This window comes from Geotrypetes seraphini, chromosome 5 (assembly GCF_902459505.1).
Source record: "Geotrypetes seraphini chromosome 5, aGeoSer1.1, whole genome shotgun sequence".
NCBI classification, from domain to species: domain Eukaryota; kingdom Metazoa; phylum Chordata; class Amphibia; order Gymnophiona; family Dermophiidae; genus Geotrypetes; species Geotrypetes seraphini.
In genome coordinates, this window is record NC_047088.1 from 184,089,704 (window position 1) to 184,104,218 (window position 14,515).

At 42.1% G+C, this 14,515-nt stretch overlaps 1 protein-coding gene across 12 annotated transcripts in view; it reads right to left on the reverse strand.

Moving 5' to 3' along the window:
- GULP1 (GULP PTB domain containing engulfment adaptor 1) overlaps nucleotides 1-14,515 on the reverse strand; it is a 282,238-nt gene that overhangs the window by 225,595 nt on the left and 42,128 nt on the right. For 9 of the 12 annotated variants that reach the window (XM_033945466.1, XM_033945471.1, XM_033945461.1 and 6 more), the window contains one exon: nucleotides 9,893-9,999. The exons of the other annotated variants lie outside the window; for them this stretch is intronic. The gene's annotated coding sequence lies outside the window, so the exon portion shown is untranslated. The remainder of the gene's footprint in view (nucleotides 1-9,892; nucleotides 10,000-14,515) is intronic. 12 annotated transcript variants of the gene reach the window in all.

Here is a 14,515-nt window from a genome sequence, read left to right on the forward strand (position 1 = left end):
TACTTCCTGTTACTTTAACCTTTAGTTTAATACATAATGATTCCTGTGCACAGCTGCATTTAGTATTATCTAGTTTTAACCTAAAAACATGATGCCAAAAGTTTCTGAGCCTGTGCTGTGTTCTTGCTTATAGAGACGAGAGTTTCCAGTGTTATGGGTTGCAGAACTGAGTAGACAGCAAGACTTGAAATGATATTATACATACTCTTCCTTTGATTCAGAAGTACAAAATGCATCACAGCATCATGGCAGCTGCAGTCCTCCATCCCATCTCCGGAAAACATGAAAGTTAGTGATGATTTACCGCAGGGGTGCCCACATTTTTTTGGGCTTGCGAGCTACTTTTAAAATGACCAAGTCAAAATGATCTACCAACAATAAAATTTTAAAAAACACAAAGCACACTATACGCAGAGAAAATGTTAATTATCATTTATATTCCGGAGTTTTTTCAAAGAGGTCAAGACAGATGACATTATGCAATGTCACCTCAGTAACAACTATACAAAAATAGACTAATATACCCCCTTCCTTTTTACTAAACCGCGATAGCGGTTTTTAGCACAGAGAGCTGTGTTGAAAGCCCCACCCCTGGCTCTCAACGCTCATAGGCTCCCTGCACTAAAAAATGTTATTGCTGTTTAGTAAAAGGGGGCCATAGTACAAAATATAGACAGCAGATATAAATTCTCAAAACAGACACATTTTGATCACTAAATTGAAAATAAAATCATTTTTCCTACCTTTGTTGTCTGGTGATTTCATGAGTCTATGGTTGCACTTTCTTCTTCTGACTATGCATCCAATATTTCTTACCTTCTTTCAGCCTCCTGTATGCTTCTTCTCCTCCAGACCTCATTCCCTCCCCCAACTTTTTCTTCCTCTCTCCCTGCCCCCCTCCTTTCTTTCTGTCTCCCTTCTTTCTGTCTCCCTGTCCCCCCTTTCTTTCTGTTTCCCTTCTTTCTGTCTCCCTGGTCCCCCTTTCTTTCTGTTTCCCTTCTTTCTGTCTCCCTGGCACCCCTTTCTTTCTGTTTCCCTTCTTTCTGTCTCCCTGGCGCCCCTTTCTTTCTGTTTCCCTTCTTTCTGTCTCCCTGCCTGCCCCTTTCTTTCTTTCCGTTTCCTTCTTTCTGTCTCCCTGCTTGCTCTTTTCTTTGTCTTTCTTTCTCCATGCCCTCCTCCCCCAAGCCACCGTCACCGGGGAATAGGCTCCCAAACCGCCCGCCAAGTTGTGAGCTCTTCCTGCTTCCCAACGTGGTAAACAGAAGCGCCGGTCAACCAGCCTTCCATCCGATGTCAATTCTGATGTCGGAGAGGAAGTTCCAGGCCAGCCAGGTAGCAATTGGCTGGCCCAGAACTTCCTCTCCGATGTCAGAATTGACATCAGGGGTGGTGGTGGGGAAGCAGGTAGAATGCGAAGGCAACGCGAGTCTATCACAGAGCTTGGATGGGCTCCGCGATCGACTCGCATTGCCTTTGTGATCTACTGGTCAATCGCGATCGATCTTTTGGGCACCCCTGATTTACTGTCTATACTCAAATATAAATCAAGATTTTGGGGCCCAAAAATGGGGTCTCTGTTTATATTTGAGCCTGATACCCCCTTCCTCCCCCCCCCCCCGGCTGAATACATGCCCCCTGTGATGAACCTCAAAGCAGTTATCCTCCATGTACACAAACCCCGCCGCCTCCCTCCTCGACACCATGCTTACCATTAGTACTGGAAACCTGCTGCCTATATCAGTGTTGTTGTCTGATCCGGTGCGGGGCTTTGAGCATTTGTGCATGCTCAAAGCCTGCCAGCTCCTGTCCCCTCCAAGATTCTCAGAGAAGGTAGGAGCATGCAGGCCTTGAGCATGCGCGGATGTTCAAAGTCCATATCGGATCAGAATACAGCATTGATGGCGGCAGCTGGTTTCCAGTACTAACGGTAAGCGCAATGTCATGGAGTGGGGCATGCATAGAGGAGGGGGTGGCAGTGGGGGTTTGTATGCACAGAGGATAACGAATTCAAAGTTCATCATGGGGGCATGTATTTAGTGGGGGGGGGGGGGGGTATGGGAAATGTCCTAAGATTACAACCCTGGTAGTTATTGGGAGTTGAATGGAGAATAGCCATGCCGTTGATCGAGTGCATGGACAGTGGCGCCAATGTTCATCACGGTGGGGGTGGGGGGAGGCCTGTATGGAGGATAGGCATGATGGTGTTTAGCAGCAAGTTTCTTTGGTACCAACAGTAAGCATGATGCTGGCTGGGGGAGGGGAATATTTCATTTCTAATTCCATGTCTGTGTAAATGCCAGAATGGTTTATAATGAAAATGAACTTGCTTGTACGCAGAAGGGCAAAGAGGAAGTGTTTGTAATTATAGAATTCAGGTCTGTTTTTCATACTCTTAGTACACATAGAAAGGGACATCAGATCTTGTTGCCTATTCTCTTAATTAAGAACATAAGAGTTGCCATATTGGGACAGACTGAAGGTCTGTCAAGCCCAGTATCCTGTTTCCAGCATGCCCAATCCAGGTCACAATTATCTGGTAAAATCCCCCCAAAAATAAAACAGATTTTTTTGCTGCTTAGCCTAGTAAAAAGCAGTGGATATTCTCAAGTTTTTATAGACTGGCTCACCAGGAGCACCCAAATTTCTAATTTCAGGTTTATGTTCGAGTCATCGTTTTTTTTCTTTTTTGGGGGGAAGGGGGGAAGGTCACCTCAATTTATATTTAGATTGGTTTATATTTGAGTATATAAGGTAATTGGCAATCAGGCAAATGTCCCTAATCTGTTTCCACAAATCTTCTTATCTCTCAGACATTAATATGCCTCTTGCTCCCACTTCCCTTCACTCTAAGGCCCAATATCAACAGCATATAAGAACATAAAAATAGCCTTACTGGGTCAGACCAATGGTCCATCCAGCCCATTCTCATGGTGGCCAATCCAGGTCACTAGTACCTGGCCAAAAACCAAAGAGTAGCAACATTCCATGCTACCAATCCAGGGCAAGCAGAGACTTCCCCATGTATTAATAACAGACTATGGACTTTTCCTCCAGGAATTTGTCCAAACCTTTCTTAAACCCAGCTACGCTATCTGCTTTTACCACAACCTCTGGCATCGCATTCCAGAGCTCAACTATTCTCTGAGTGAAAAAATATTTCCTTCTATTGGTTTTAAAAGTACTTCTCTGAAGTTTCATCGAGTATCCCCTAGTCTTTGTAATCTTTGACAGAGTGAAAAATCGATCCACTTGTGCCCGTTCCACTCCAATCAGGATTTTGTAGACTTCAATAAAATCTCCCCGCAGCTTTCTCTTTTCCAAGCTTAGCCGTATCAGATCTTCTCTTCATCTCTGAGATGATCTATTGTTATCTTCCGTTCATGTGCAGGTCAGTTCCCATAAGATTTACAACAGAAACTCCATTCTTTATATTCTCTTCAGACAGGCTTAATGCAGCGGTCTCAAACTCATGGCCTGGGGGCCACATGTGGCCTGCCAGGTACCATTTTGAGGCCCTCGGTATGTTTATTATAATCACAAAAGTAAAATAAAACAGTTTCATATGGCTCTTTAGCTATAAATTACAATATTATTATTAAGACTTGGCCAATAGGAAAGATTTATAAACTATAAAGAGTTTTATTGCATGCAAAATTGTCATTTCTTTAATAAGACATTAATTATTTTTTCTGAGGCCCTCCAAGTACCTACAAATCCAAAATGTGGCCCTGCAAAGGGCTTGAGTTCGAGACCACTGGGCTTAATGGTATCAACATCTTTCCTCTGCTGTACTTATTCTGTATTAGACTAAGATTAATGCAAAACCAGTTCAATCTCCCGTCTCTCAAATACCCTCAAGCCCAGCAATGTTAGGAGACTTGGCCCCTCCACTGACTAGACTTCTGATTAATTGTAGTGATATAGCTCATCTTGTTTGGAGCTGCTGTGCATTGCCGTCACAGGTTTGTGCTGCATCAGAAAAGTTTCAGACTGTTGCAGTACTACTGAGTCACTACCGCCTACCCAAAATAAGCCAATATATTTTGACCCGAGAGATATTATTATGTTGCACCATAATAAGAGATAGCATGAAAGAGTCAAGGGCTGCACAAAATATACATCACAGATATCACCAGACCAAGGAAGGAATTTTGGGGTGATACTGACAGGAGATATGAGATACTACTGCATATATTAATTTGCAATACAGCACATAGTTGATTAAGTTTTGATTCTATGTATCCAATTAAAAATATTTTATGCTACTTATTAACTGAAATAACATCTAGCATTACTAAAAAGAGACCATAAAAATGAAGAATGCAATGATGTATAATTATAATCCATTTGTGAACATTTAAAAATAAAGTGAATGTTTTTATTTACTCCACAATTCTTCAAACTAATAAATTTAGTGCTGTAGAAATTTAGGCTGATTTCAAAATGCAACAAGTATATAAAAAACAAATGCAGTGTAAAAGGAAATTACAATGCAATTAGATTATTAACAAATGTAAAGGGTATTATAAAGTTTATTTTTTTATCAACTAGGTAATAAGGCACGTATTCTCTAAACATAATCAGTGGCTGCCTTAAAAGCGACCACTGATTGTGTGTCAATCATGTGACGGAACCGTTTAGAGCAGGGGTGCCCACATGGTCGATCGCAACCAACCAGTAGATCGCAAAGGCAACGCGAGTCAAACGCATTTCTTTTGCAATCTTGTTCTTCCTGCCTCTCCGAGCCAGGCCAGACGCATACAAGCACCGGACCCACAAGACTTCATCTCCAAGAGGAAGTTCTGGGCCAGCCAATCGCTGCCTGGCTGGGCTGGAACTTCCTCTCCGATGTTTGAATTGATGTCAGAGGTGAAGGCTTGTGGGCCCGATGCTTGTAAGCACCAGGCCTGGCTCGGGGAAGCAGGGAGAATTTGGCATGGTAGCTTGGGGGGGGGCAGGAAGAGAGAAAGAATCGGGGAAGTGGAGAAATCAGCGCGATGGCTTGGGGGGGCAGGGGGAGAGAGAAAGAAAGACAGGCAGGCAGGGGGAGAAAGAAAGAAAGACAGAAAAAGAGGTGGGCAGGGGGAGAGAGAAAGACATACAGGCAGGCAGTGGGAGAGAGAAAAGACAAAAATAAAGAGGGGGGCAGGGGAAAGAGAAAGAAAGAGAGACAGAAAGTAAAGGGGAGGGGCAGAAAGAAATACACTTCTCCCTCTGAATCCACAGTTTCAGTATCCGCAGATTCAGTTATTCACGATTTTTTAAATAAAATAAATAAAGCTGCTTTCCGGGCCTTCCCTGCCTCCCTCCCGCCTACCCCCAGCATCCCGTACCTTACCTGGTGGTCTAGCGGGCTTTCAAGGCAGGAGCTATCTTCCTACGCTCCTACCCCGTGCAGATCACTCATAAGAAATGTCTGCCGTGAGTTCCCGAAAGCCCGCTTGACCACCAGGTAAAGTCCGGGATGCCGGGGAGAAGGCGGGAGGGAGGCAGGGGTGGGTAAGAGCAGGCCAAAAAGTTATTTGTGAATTTTAAACATTTGCAGGCCAGCTTGTAGGGGTGTTTCCTTATTTTCACCTGAAGGTTAGGCCTCTCTGACATCATAAAGCCTGAACCGTTGTCTGCAAGAAATCATTCCAGCCTGAACCTTGCAAGAAGAGAAAGAAAAAACATCTTTGCTGTTTCTGCCTGATGCATTCTGGGTATGTACCAGAATTGTATTCTAGTTAAGGACATCCAGCTATGCCTACATGCTCTGCCTATGTGAATCTTGGGGGAGTCATGGCTCATGTGCTGGTCTTATCTAACGAAGGCGCCTCTGTTTCAGCCTGTACGAGACTCTATACAGAAAGGCTATTCATCAAAGTTATGTTTCTGGATTGGTCCGGAGAGGTCATCTGACGAGATCCAAGTGAAATGTGCTAATTATTAATTTAGTCTATGCTGGGAAGTGAGTGAACTTGCATTTTATCATAGGTTTCTTTGTGTATCTTCTATAATAATTAAAACCTGGAAAGTTACCTCTTGTGACTCTCTGCCTGAGAGAGAGAAAACCGGACTTTAAACAGATCTGGAATCTATCACATAAAGGAAACCTTTGCTGCCAACCTAATTTACAGCTGGACCAGTGGCTGACAAACTCTTGTTCCTGTACCAAGGGAATTCATATCTTTCGTGCTGAGAAGAATAATTCTGTCTCCCGGGCTAAGGCCTATTGGATGGTGAGAGTAAGGAACTTATCTATCTTTTCAGCTGGGTTAGAGAGGGAATTCTATTATTATTATTATTAACCCCCGAGAATACTGAGGGAGAAGTGTATTGGATTTACAGAAGAAGGAAGTGCAACCAAAGACTCATGAAATCACCAGGAAAAAAGGTAGGAAAAATGATTTTATTTTCAATTTAGTGATCAAAATGTGTCTGTTTTGAGAATTTATATCTGCTGTCTATATTTTGCACTATGGCCCCCTTTTACTAAACCGTGATAGTGGTTTTTAGCACAGGGAGCCTATGAGGGACATTCAGTGCAGCTCCCTGCATTAAAACCCGCTATCGCGGTTTAGTAAAAGGGGAGGTGGTATATTTGTCTATTTTTGTATAGTTGTTACTGAGGTGACATTGCATATTTTAAACACAAATGACCCAGATAACATGAAAACATAATGTATGCAAAGATAAACACTTTCAATAATGATTACTATGATGTCTTCTTATATCTTTAGTTTAGGACATCATAGTAATCATTATTGAAAGTGTTTATCTTTGCATTGCATATTTTAAAGTCATCTGCCTTGACCTCTGAAAAAATCCACAAATCCAAATGATAATTAACATTTTCTCTGCATACAGTGTGCTATGTAGTTTTTTTTTTAATTTTATTGTTGGTAGATCATTTTGACTTGGTCATTTTAAAAGTAGCTCGCAAACCAAAAAAGTATGGGCACCCCTGGTTTAGAGAATTGTGTCTTTGGCAAAGGTAGGCACCGGAAATGTAGACCAGGGTTTTCAAGGTCTACATTTCCTGCGCCCACCTTTTATGTTAATCGCATACCTACAGAGGTGTGATTCCGGTGCCGGTTAGCATTTAAATGATGATTTTCACTTAGCTTAGGCGCCCGATAGAGCACCTACTGGTGCCTAAAAAAAAAAATGGCACGTTTATAGAATATTGTTTCCAATTGGATAAGCCAAAACAAACCCTAAATCTTTATAAAACATATGCAAACAATTGGGGGGAGGTTGCTCCCAACATGATTTCTATTTATATTAAAAGATCAATTTTATATAGAATGTTGAGATTGGAATTGAGACATCCAGGTCAGGACATGCTCAGTCCCAGAGATGTTTTAGAGTACAGGAGTGCAGGTGGATTTGCCGGTACACACAGCAGGAGCAGCCATTTCAGAAATGTGCATGTGGATAAAATGAGGCGCCCAAGTCCAGCAGCTTCCATATAATGTAGCCATTTTGTAACTTCCATGGGTACATAAGGACATTCCATGTATAACTGTCCCATTTTAATTTGGGTTTTGTTTTTTTTTAATAAAAATACAAATAAAAAATGAGAAAGGAGGATTTATCATTTACACTTCTCCCTCCGTATTCGCTGTGATAGGGGATTAACAGAACCGCTAATACAGAAAAACTGTGAATAACTTTCTCATATGTTATTTGCTATTTTCTATTAAAAACCATTGTGAATATAGTGAAACCGCGAATAACATGGTGGGAGACCTGGTCTGTTCCTGAAGGATAGGCAAAACACGGTTAAGAAAGTGCTGGGAATCAGCGATTTTCTCTGTAAATGCTAGGAATCAGCGATTTCTGTATGCAAGCTGATGTAATTTTGGGGGAGGAGCCAGCAAGCTAAAAATGTGAATAATCAAAACTGCGAATGCTGAAACCGTGAATACTGAGGGAGAAATGTAATTTCTTGTATAACAAGCCTGTTTATAAAGGATGTGTGTGAGGCTGAATTAGTGTAAAACACAAAAGGGATTTTTCCACATTTTATAAAGGGAATGCATGTGTCGATTTTTGCCCTACCACACCCTCTTGAAATCTTTACATAGTGAAAAAATGTGCAACTGGGAGGAGGCTGGCAAAGAGTATGGATTAAATTAATAATAAGAATCCCCAATTAAAAAAAAAACCCAACAACTAATGAAGGTATTATGCAGCCTCTTTCAAAGTATTTAGGCTACTACAATACAAGTTCTTGGTCTACAAGTAGCCCATTTTTCTCCAAAGACAATATTAGAGATATGTGTTTATTTGAAATGACAATGGAAATGTCAGATTTTGTATCACACCTTTTTTTACAGGGTGGAGGTGTTCTCTTTTTCACTAGGAACTACAGGACAAAAAAAAATCTAAAATTTTTCCATGCCATTAATAAATGCACTAATGTTCATTAGTGCACATTGTAGATGGCATGGGGGGGAGGAGGGGGAACACACTGCTGCTGAAATGGAAAAAAAAAATTCTAAAGACTACACAAGAACCCAAATAAAGGAAAACTTTTGTCTAGTAGTTCCCAAGGCAATACAGTTGCTAGACCTTACCCTTTTGAATCTGTCTAATGTCAGGAATCAAACTTGTGTGACACCCACCCCAAGAGCTGAATCCTGGCCCTACATTACCTGTGGATGACATAGACGCTATTACCTCAATTAGAGATCTTACTAAAATGAAAGTAAGCCACTCAAGCTAATCATGGCCTTAGGCCCCTCCCAGTGCACCCCAGGATGAACTTGGAAGGGGAAGGACCACCATTTTAAAGAGGTGGGCCTGCCGATAGGAGGGAGTGAGCATTCCTCCTGCCGGGTCTTCTAAAAAAGGTAAGGGGAGGGTTGGGAGGCAGTGACAGGAGGTAGTGGGCATCTCTTCTGTTGATTTTAAGTATGGAAGAGAGGAGTGTTGTATTCTATGTGGGGGGGCTGTCCATTAGGGCCGGGGAATGGCTGTCTATGGGGAGGGCTGTCCAGCAGGGCTGGGGAATGGCTGTCCATGGGGAGGACTTAGCGGGAGGGGATTTTTTTTTAGCCCCGGTTTTTGTGTGTGCACTGTGTGAGCACACAACACAGCACAATAGTTGAGCCCATTAAAATAAAACAAAAAGTTCCAGCTCAGCTGCAAAGGACTGTTTTGATTTTATATGGGCTCAGCTGTTGTGCTTGTGTTATGTGCATGCACAACACACTGACAACAGCTGCTGTGCTGGTGATCCTTTTGAATTATAAATAGTGAGCAAATGGGGAGGGGGTCTTCAGACTGAATTGGGGGGTATCAGAAAAGGGGTGTAAATAGATTTCATCCTCGATTAGTAGCTATTTCAAAATATGGAAGCATTCTCTAGGGCAGGAAAGGTAACTCTAGACCTTGCGTGTCATTTTTCAAAATATTCCCATTTGCATATATTGTGGAAAGTGCAAGTAAATCATTATCATGAGCTTTGGCCCTCAAAGACCAGAGTTGCCTACCCCTACTAAACAGTTATGTTCTCATATCTCCTCTCCTTTTTCTAGAGTACTATTAGACCACTACCCCACAAGCTTAAATTTTATTTTATAAACTAGCTTCTAAACTATGCATAATAAGAGTTATGCAAACAACACATCTTCAGTCCCCTAGAAGTGGAAGAGATGAGAACAGAAGAGAATAACCAGCTTAGTAAATTGGGTCCTAAAACCTCAGAACTGTGGTAAATCATGAAGAAGGCCTCCTCCCCATTTTGATTGTGGCAACAATACTGAAAGAAGGGAGGGGGATGAAAAGCTTTCATATACTGGCTTGTAAGTTTTTGAGTCGGTTCCTAAATCCAAAGGAAATTCATTAAGTTCTCTCATAGCAATGAAAATTAATATTTTAATTTAAACTAAGCAACTTTTACCTTTATGGCTCCGATGGCCACAATTAATATTTGCTGTTTGATGAATGGCTTTTAGTCACTCGTACAACATTTTTCAACTCTTCTTCTGTCTTGTTCCTTGTATATGACTAAAAATGTAACAATGAAAAATGTTAGTTGAGATTAAAGCCATAACTAAATTTTATTTATATTAAGTCTGCTGATTATCTTTAACAACTATAATCTTCAAGTGCATTTCTGCATCTGCTTTAAAAAGTTTGTTCCATATTACTCAAAATTTCATCTATTCGACTGGCATTTCAGAAGATAAAGATTTTTACACAGAATAGAAAGAAAATGTAGAAATATTTTCCATCATCATCTTTGGATGGAGCTGACACCTTTCCAACAGTAGTTCAAGGTGAGTTACATTCAGGTATAGTAGTATTTCCCTATCTCCAAAGAGCTTACAAATTTAAACACCCCCCCCCCCCTCCTTTTACTAAGCCGCAGCACAGGTTTCTACTGTGGCCTGGGGCGGTAAATGCTCCGAATCTCATAGAATTCTATGAGCATCGGAGCAGCGTTGGAGCATTTAGTGCTGCATACCACTGTAAAAACCTCTACCGTGGATTAGTAACAGAGGGAGAGGGAAAATTATTACCCGACACAGTAGGGGTTGAACCAACTTGCTCAAAACTACAAGGATTGTCAGTGAGAACTGAACTAATCAAGACATCTTCCCTGCAATCTACATAGCAAAATTAGAAAATTAGGAAAGAACAGAAATATATATTTGGTATCACCAGTTCCATTTGATAGTTCACCATAAAAATAATGAGGTGAATATTCAGTCAGCAGCAGCTTTATTCCTGGATATTCATACTTAGGTCACACACCCATGGACCACCCACTTTGCAGATGTCTTGATTTCAGCAACTAGAGTTATGTGATGCTTTTTTTGTTATGTTTTGATTATGTGCTTTGGATGCTTTGGCAGCAGGTATCTGTCCATCTCCCAATTATCTAATTTTTTGGATGTTTTTATTTTTTGATAATGAACCCTGTAGTGATTTATGCAGCCCCATTAACGTGGTTCCTTGGCCAGTTAAGTGCTTAATATCAACACTTTAACAGGGCGATTGATGAGTCTGCCCTGGAAATGCCCCCCAAATAGCCAGTTTTCACTTAGCCACTAACCACAAATTTGTACTGGCAATAAACAGCAAGTACTGCTGCTACTTATCATTTCTATAGCACTACTAGACATACTCAGTGCTGTGCATTAAACATTCAAGAGATAGTCCATGCTCAGTACAACAGTACAAGTAAGGGTCAGGGAGTTTCTCAGAGAAGTACCACTGAAAATTAGTACTCGCGGCAGCCAGTCAGCTAGCAACTCTGCACATGCAGGAGGGAAAGAAGGTCGCTCCTGCTGTGATTCACCGCTGGATCACCAGTGATTCTAAAGGTATGCGGAGGGGGCGAGAAGAATGTAAAAATTCTTAGAATTGGCTAGGACAAGTGGCGGGAGAGATCCCTGCTGTCATGGCCCATCGCTGGAACACTAGGACTTATGGAAGGCCTGTGGGGGCCTGCAAGGCATTAGGAGGGAGGGGAGAAAGGGTACAGACCCTGATAGGGCAGGGAGGGAGGGGGGCTGGGTACAGAGACTGGCAGGGCAGGGAGGGAGGGAGGGGGAACAGGGTGCAGAGACAGTAAGCGCTGTCTGCATGCTCTCTTTACAAATTCTAGAATATGAGGTCTGAGGTTTCAGAGGAGTAAGCATAGGAATAAAATCGGAATATATTTCTTTATGATAGTATAGTAGTGCATTCAATGCAGACGTGGAAGGCAAAACAGTAGCAACTCAGGAAAGTCTGGGATAGGCATGGAGGATCTGCTCCAAACAAGGGAACACTAGGGACCAAGGAAGTATGGCTAGGTGAGAAAAACACACCTTGGACTACAACCAACAAGTTTTATTTATGTTTTGTTTGGAAGGAAGAATAACAAGAGGACGTCTTTTGTTTGCTATTGCTTTTCTTTATCTTGTCCTTTCACTCTTAAAGGCAATTTTACCACCCTCTTAGTTTCTAGTCAATTTCCTGTCACTCCTTGTCCTTTCATTCCGAATTTGAGTCAATGAATTAGACTGTCTACCAATTTGTATACCACAGTGAATTGTAAGGTATTTTCAATATAGAAATACATTTTTATATTAGTTTAGAATGGTTGTCTCATTAGGTTCTTCCCCTGTTTCTAAGCCTATACCTAAGGTGACCATACGTCCCATTTTCAACGGGAGACAGAAAAATGGAGAGGGGGTAAAGCTGAAATGAATCATGTACAAAGGAGACAGTTTATGGAAAGAGCATAGAAAGAGGGAAGATACCATATGGAAGAAAGAGAGGGCGGGGAAACTGGATGGAAAGGGCAGAGAATAGAAGGGGCAAGACAGAGGGTCAAACGCTGAATGGAAGTGTGGAGGAGAGGAGGGTCAAACGCTGAATGGAAGTGTGGAGGAGAGGAGGGTCAAATGCTGAATGGAAGTGTGGAGGAGAGGAGGGTCAAACGCTGAATGGAAGTGTGGAGGAGAGGAGGGTCAAACGCTGAATGGAAGTGTGGAGGAGAGGAGGGTCAAACGCTGAATGGAAGTGTGGAGGAGAGGAGGGTCAAACGCTGAATGGAAGTGTGGAGGAGAGGAGGGTCAAACGCTGAATGGAAGTGTGGGGGAGAGGAGGGCAGACTGAATGGAAGTGGAGGGAGAGGGGGAGCAGACGCTGGAAGGAAGTGGGGAGGAGAAAGAAAAAAGGACACATGCTGGATTGAGGGAAGAGGATAGAGTTAGATACTGGAAGAAGTGAGGGAAAAAGGTGGCAAGCTATAGGTAGACACAATGAAAGAGGGAAATTGAGGACTGAATAGTAAGAAAGAATTTAGACAGAGGCAGAAAATAAATTGAGAAGGAAGAACAGGAGGAAGGGAGCAGAGAAAGATTTGCCTGAGCAGGGGGGGAGGGGAGGAGAGGAGACAGATACCAAAACTGGGAGGAGGAAAAGAGGAAGGAGACAGATACCAGATCTGAGGGGAGAAAAGAAGAGAGATATGCTAAAATCTGCTGGGAGGGAGAAGGTGAGAAAGAGGCAGAAAGGGGGGGGGGGGCGTTGTAAACAGATTAGAAAGACTAGAGAAAGAAAGGCCTGGACTAAAGGGGAAAGACAGGAGGCAGATACAGGACTATGGGAGGTTCAGACAGAGAGGGAGAGACCCTGGGGAAGAACAGGGAGGTTTAAGATCATAACAGAGGAGGGAGACCTGGAACAAAGGTACAAATGAGAACCAACACTGGATCTGGGGAGGGTAACAGAGGGAAAAGAGAGAGAGACCTGGCTGGATTGTGAAAGAAATGTTGGATACGAAAGAAAGATTGGATGCACAGTCAGAAGGAAGTGCAACCAGAGACTCATGAAATCACCAGACAACAAAAGTAGGAAAAATTATTTTATTTTAAATTTAATGATCAAAATGTGTCCGTTTTGAGAATTTATATTTGCTATCTATATTTTACACTATATTTGTCTATTTTTCTATAGTTACTGACATTGCATATTTTAAAGTCATCTGCCTTGACATCTTGGAAAAAACCCGAAACTCGTAAATGATAATTAACATTTTCTCTGTGTACAGCGTGCTTTGTTTTTTAAAAAAATTTTATGTTTACCATTATGAATTAATAAGCTAATTGTGTGTACATGAAAAATGAATGGAAGAAATTGGGGGCAGGGCTGAATATTAATTGATGAAAAAAATAAATGGTCACATTACCTATACCTCCCCTCACCCTATTATTTCTGGACACTAGTGCTGCCCAATTCAGGGGAAAAAATTTTGAGATTCAATTCAATTTTCCCGCCCAATTGGGCGTTTGTTTTTTTCAAACATCCTGGCGGGTTAGTTTTGTAGTCTTTCCACCCATCCCATCCCCCTTCACCCTCTCCATTCCCACACTGGTGCTATGATGAAAACAAAATAAACAAACACAGACTTTTCCTTTCTCTGTTAGGTCCTAGCTCATGCTCTCTGTCTAACACCAGCTGGGGCAGGATACACATTTCAAATCCAACATAAATCACAGAATAGAAAATAATTTTTTCTACCTTAAACTGTCATATCCAACATTTGTTTCTTTCCCACAACCTCTCTATTCCCTACCATGCAGTATCTTTCCCTTTCTCCCCTCCATTATGATGTGTAACATTTCTTTCTCTCTCCCCATGCACCATCTCTCTGTCAGCTCTACTCTATGTCCAACATTTCTCCCTCTCTCTTCATGCATGTCTCCCTCCCCTCCACCATATGCAGGATTTTTCCCTCCAACTCCTGTCTACCTTTTTGTTTCATCTCTCCCTTCCTCTCTTCCACCCCAACAATTCTCCCCATGTGCATTTTTCCTATCCTTCAATCCCCCTATGCATCAACTTTCCAACGCTCCCCATCCTCCTGTGCAGTAGTTTTCCAACCCTCCTATCCCTGTGCAGTAGTTTTCCATCCCTCCCTCCCATCCCCCCATCCATGCAGCAGTTTTCCATCCCTCCTTCCCATACCCCTGTGCAGCAGCTCCCCACTGACACTCCCATGTCAGAGGGAAGGCTTCCGGTTCAG